This window comes from Rhagoletis pomonella, unplaced genomic scaffold, assembly GCF_013731165.1.
Source record: "Rhagoletis pomonella isolate Grant_MI unplaced genomic scaffold, Rhpom_1.0 Rhpom_scaffold_00016, whole genome shotgun sequence".
Classification (NCBI taxonomy): domain Eukaryota; kingdom Metazoa; phylum Arthropoda; class Insecta; order Diptera; family Tephritidae; genus Rhagoletis; species Rhagoletis pomonella.
Genome location: NW_023458570.1, coordinates 2,985,427 through 2,991,004, shown reverse-complemented (window position 1 = coordinate 2,991,004; position 5,578 = coordinate 2,985,427). Strand labels below are relative to the sequence as shown.

General features: G+C 34.2%; 1 protein-coding gene across 1 annotated transcript in view; it reads right to left on the bottom strand.

The window, feature by feature from the left end:
• Positions 1 to 4,063, bottom strand: part of LOC118749426 (neural-cadherin-like) — a 409,803-nt gene extending 405,740 nt beyond the window's left edge. Inside the window, exons 1-2 of the mRNA XM_036484228.1 lie at positions 3,968 to 4,063; positions 3,328 to 3,523 (exon numbers count right to left, since the gene is read on the bottom strand). The gene's annotated coding sequence lies outside the window, so the exon portion shown is untranslated. The remainder of the gene's footprint in view (positions 1 to 3,327; positions 3,524 to 3,967) is intronic.
• Positions 4,064 to 5,578: the final 1,515 nt, after the last annotated feature.

Below are 5,578 nucleotides of genomic sequence, written 5' to 3'. Positions count from 1 at the left end.
AAAAAACATATTTCTTTGAAAGTATCATATGCTTTATCGCTATCAATATTTAAATTAATATAAATCAAAAGTTAATTTTGTATTAGTGATATATTCGCTTTATTTCTCTCATCTCACCATTTTAAAATCTTAATAGAAAAAACTCTTTCTGTGAGTGCCGAAGTTGCAGGAATAGAGAGCATAAGCGAAATAATTTTATGTAAATTTGGTAAATCTTTCTAAGTATTTTTAAAAATATTGCCATTTTTGATCTGTGGACCCTTTGTTTTAAAGTATATTTATTTTAGTATTAATATTTCAGTATAATGTCATCCATTTTAAAACATCTCTTTCTTACAAATAACTGAAACATATTTATATTTATAATTGAAGAAAAATAGTATTTTTGCAACTATATTTTTTTCCAGCGGTATATGGTACGCAGACCCAAAAAATAGTACGATACTATATATTTTAGTACGGTTGGCAACCCTATACTTACCATTTTGCATCAAAAACTAAACATTGCGGAAAAAATGGGCTCGGCACCTTTTCACCTCTAGGTAGCGATATAATTTATGGCGAACAAGGACCAATATTCCAGAAAAGTCTGCCAATGGACTCGTACCCAACCATATTCCTGGCGGAGGTCTTCGCAATCGAAGTCGGATATTCAGGAAGCGTTAAAGGCCTTCGATTCTTTTAAAACGACATCAATGCTTGTAAACACTTTAGCCAACTGGGAGCCCACAATAGCGCAACACTCTTGAGCGTTGAGGGACATGAGGGGTTTGAAGGCAACAAAAGGGCTGACTATCTCGGAAAGCATGGAGCCCAAATGCGTTTGCATGATCCCGAACCTCTCTGCGGTACATCTAAAGGATGCACTGCAGACCTACTTATTAGCTGGCTGAGAATAATCTCAAATTGCTGCCCCCTGGCGGAGTCAAAGGGAAAAAGACAATGAAAGACATTCATAACTCTTTCCAGGAGGAACTCCGAAAGACACCTTGAACTTAGAACTCTTCTGGCAACCTGAACACTACAAGTTAACGTACCGTTTGAATTAACTTGGTCTTTCTGTAGAGACGATCTGTAGGCTTTGTAGGCTGGTGAAGGAAACCCCAGAGTATATTGTGTATGTGCGTTTAGGCGCGACTGCTAACACCGGGCGCCAAAATTCGTGGTAAGTACTGCGGCATGTCCAAAATTTCCCTTATGCAATTTATGAAATGTTTGCACATGCACTTCTCAACTGCCATGTAATTGAACTTTCTTAAGTTTCAATTATATGGCACTTCAAAGTATGCTCTGCCTAGTCGGATGCATCCTCCGGACACTGCTTCCGGAGAATTTTGCGGACTCTACATGGCTTACAACCATGCATAGGTGGTAAACGAACTTTGCCATTGGTCACAGTGCCTACCCACCTTTTCGATGTAATAAATATTTTGCAAACATACTAGTCTCCCCTCTCAATGAGTTATTCAATGTGCCTGTCCACGAAGCATGAATCGTAGATTCATACACCTTGGAGAACGATAATAATATCGTCACTAGACACGAATAAAAATGCTCGGGTGTTTTGACGACGAAAAAGGACACTTGAAACAGATTTGCGAAAAAAGACGCTTAAACATGGATTCAACATCATTCCGGAAAAACTCTTTGGGGAATGCGTATACTGCTATACTCGCAAATACAGTTGATCGAGAACATAAGTTTAAGGGGGTTGCTTCGCCGTCAAAGAGGTTAACGAGGATTTCTTTGCCTTCACCTATGTTAAGAGTCTTTCTATGCCGAAATTTGTTTTCCGCGTCTTTTTTCGCTGTCAACTTTTGAGCTAGCGTCTTTATTCGCATCTAGTTACGACATGTATGGATGTATGTGTAAAGAGACATTCATTTGGATAAGTCTGTACAGTAAAATGAATCGTTATACGCAGTTAATTTGTGTTTTTATTACTAGCTGTGTTTTAGTTTTACTAAATGTGTGTTAGCTATGTTTTTAATATTTAATAAATTTGACAATGAAAAAAACATATATTAAAACTCAAAAAAAAATTTGGTAGGTTTTGGTCGGTTATGGTGAAAAATTTTGGTAGGAATAAAAATTTGTCGGTTTATTTGTTTGTTTATTCTTATAGATTTAAGCGCTCTGTTACATGAACGCCCCATATTATATTTTCGTTTACACTTGCGACAGAGTTGCGACAGATTTGCATTGACTTCAGTTTATCAAGAGATATAAGAAATGTATCTGAAATGTGTAAGCGAGTTTCCATACTAGTTGTGACGGTTAATTTACAAAGTTTTAACAATGATAAGTTTATACGGTTTACAATGCATTAATAGATTTGATGAATACCCTTAATATCATATCATAAATAAAGGTTTATCCGAGTTTTCTATTTTGTACAAAATTTAGAAAAATTTAAAAAGACCATCAAAATTTTCAGTAGAAACATAAAAACAACACAAACTAAAAAAGGTGGAAAATTCAGCACTAACAAAAAATTCACAACCAAAAAACGTAAAAGCAAAAAATCGCTAATCACTGCTTCCTTGGACTAGCAATAGCTGTTGCTATATATAAGAGGTTTTTAATTCAAAGTAAAAAAAATACCGATAGTGAAATATCACTAATCACTGGTACGAATGTGTTAGAAACAATCGATCGATTTCCCTCTGCAAAAGTGTTTTTTGTTATTACAACAATTGCAAATGTAGTATGTATGGATGTCCATACTATGCTGTAAATGCCTCAAATCGCCTAAAAGCAGACTACACTGGAAATACTCTTCGCCGTGAAAGCGAACGAGCGAAATGAGTGAATTGTATATATGTACATAAGTGCGAACGAATAAGGGTAAGTGAGGTGTGTGCCTTGTATGTATAAGTCTAAGGTGTGTTAACCTCGGCGAAAAAGCCTGGAATTCAAGAAAATTTAGTGTTTGAAAGAAAATCTTTAAATTTACCTATGTACATATATTGCAGCTAGACGTGAAATTACAAAAAAGTGCAGACATTTTTCGGCATTACAATTAGTTCACTTGCGCGTGCAACAATGACAGCACCACCCCAAATGCCGCTCGCCACCTTCACGCTCACTATATGAAAAGGTATTTTACTATTCACTTTGCCTAGCCAACCACTTTAGTTAGAAACTATTCAGCCTTATCGTCATTTCTATGTGAATAAACTTTTCCACTATTTAACAGAAATAAACAAAAAGAAATTGAGAACAATTGTTTTGTTTTTTTTTTTATAATAATTGCGAATAGGTACCTATCTGTTCACTTGGAATTCGTAATAAGGCCGATTGTAAATTACTACATTTCTTACTTACTTATCCTTTTAGTTTTACACATATCCTCATTCAGGTGCCTAAAACGAATTATTGATTTTGAGTTTTAATCCACTAGGAGTGTGTTGTGTGTGTATCAAAAAACCACTTTTGCGATGAACGTTTGCCTGTGTGAACTGTATATTAATTCCTTTTGTTTAATAAAACGGCACAATTTCAAGTTACCAAAACACTTTCACTGCAAATAAATAATTTATAATTTTTTAGCATTGCCATTTATTTCTTAGGCTTAGAATAGCATTTTTTACTCTTTAGTACACTAATACTGGTATACATTCATTGTAAAATATGCACCCACCAATCCATATGTATGTACTTCCTCTCGTACACACGCACACATACACGCACTGGTGTCGTACTGAAGTTTTCTTTCGGCCTTATTCTAGGTACACACACAAAAAATTTAAAATTGGCTATAAGCGAAAACCACTTGCATTAGCTTGCGTTGCTCCCAAATTTTCAAATGCCGATTTTCTTCTTGGAAAACACTTTTTCCGACTTTTTTAGTAAACTTTTCTTACACACACTACCGAAAATTGACTAGATTTTATAAATTTTTGCAATTTTACAAAGTTAAAAATGCCCCCCCTGCACAGCTTTTGGTAATACATCTCACACTCACACCATTTTATTGAATCTTTTTTGCACTGCTAATACACCACAGTGCACTTTGCCGCTAGTAAATCCGGAATCGTCCTGTCACGAGCAACGCAATCGACACAATGAAGCAAATGAGCAAGCTGCTAAACGAGCGAAGCTGAGCGATATTCATACATATCTACTGTATGCGCGTGGAAAATCCTGCGCTCACCACCGTCGAGCGATGTCAACACAACACAGCAGCACAGTCACCACCATCACCACATTTTCAGCAACAACACAAGTGAGCAGCAATCATGCTTGCGGCACTCCTAACGGTGTTTCAACCAGGGTTGTCACTTTGGTATATTGTTACCAAAATTGGTAGAAAAAATTTGGGTTGGTAAAAAGGTAAATTTTTTTTTCATTTTGGTAGGTTTTTGTTGAACTTTTCGTTCCCGATTTCTTTTTCGTAGTTATCTTTATATTATACATTTCTTTGCATACTTTTTATATACATACTTACATACGTATAAATGTATATCGATATAAGGCGAACATGTCGTGCTCCATTCAAAACTCATTTTACTGGAATCCCGAGGAGCTTTTGATTGCCTAAATGTCTTAAATGATTATTTAAATACATATAAAGAAAAAATTGACAGTTATGTAAGACGCACTATGATTCGCAAAAAAAATAAATCAACGCCATTTTTTATCAATAGAAATTGTTAAATAAAAAAAACAAAAGACTGGCGGCAAAAAAATTAAAAAAAAATCCACGGGAAGCACATTATGAGCTATACTTAAGCAGTATTTGCTTTAAAACTTGGTACCTTAAATTGTTCTAAAAATTCGGAGTAAAAAATTCGAGATTTGGACGAAATTTTTTTGAATCTTTCTAAATGTTATAAATAGTGTATAATTTTATATAGTATAATTTTTATGGATTTAGTTAAAGCAACAAAAAATTTTTACTTGAAAAACATTGCGAATAATAAAAAAATCACCAAGTGCTTTTTTGAGTCACTGTATTTGTCTATAATAACTCGAGTTGAAGTTTTTCAAATTATGAAGTTTCGTTGTTGCCTCTAGTTTCATCACTTCCGCTTTTGGTTGAAGGAAACTGAGAATATGCCAATAATATCACTCAAATACCTTATAATTAGTTAAATAAAAAGTTCCTTAAAAACAATTTTAATTCTTATTGAAATAACTAAAAAAAATTTAAAAACAATAGTTTTAATTAAAATAAATAAAAAATAACAAAACTATTGTTTTTATTAAAATAACTTTAAAAAATGTATTGGTAGATATTTCCTAGATTTGGTAGATTTTTCTCAAGCGGATGGTAAATATTTTTTTTCGTCAGTGGCAACCCTGGTTTCAACGTCAGTGCTGAGAGCGTTAGATAAGCTAAAAAACATTTTGTTTACATTCACTCCAATTCTCTCTTTCTCGACGATTACTACTAATTCCAATACGCTGAATCAAATTTGATTTGACAACAAATGCTCTCCCACTTTCTTCTCTCTGTGCTAAGCAAACTCCCCCAACTACGGCATTTCCCGGTTTATCGTGGAAAAATAGTAAACTGATACATACAAAAAAAAAAAAATTAAGTAAATATAAACAGAAGGAGGAAAGCTGAGCG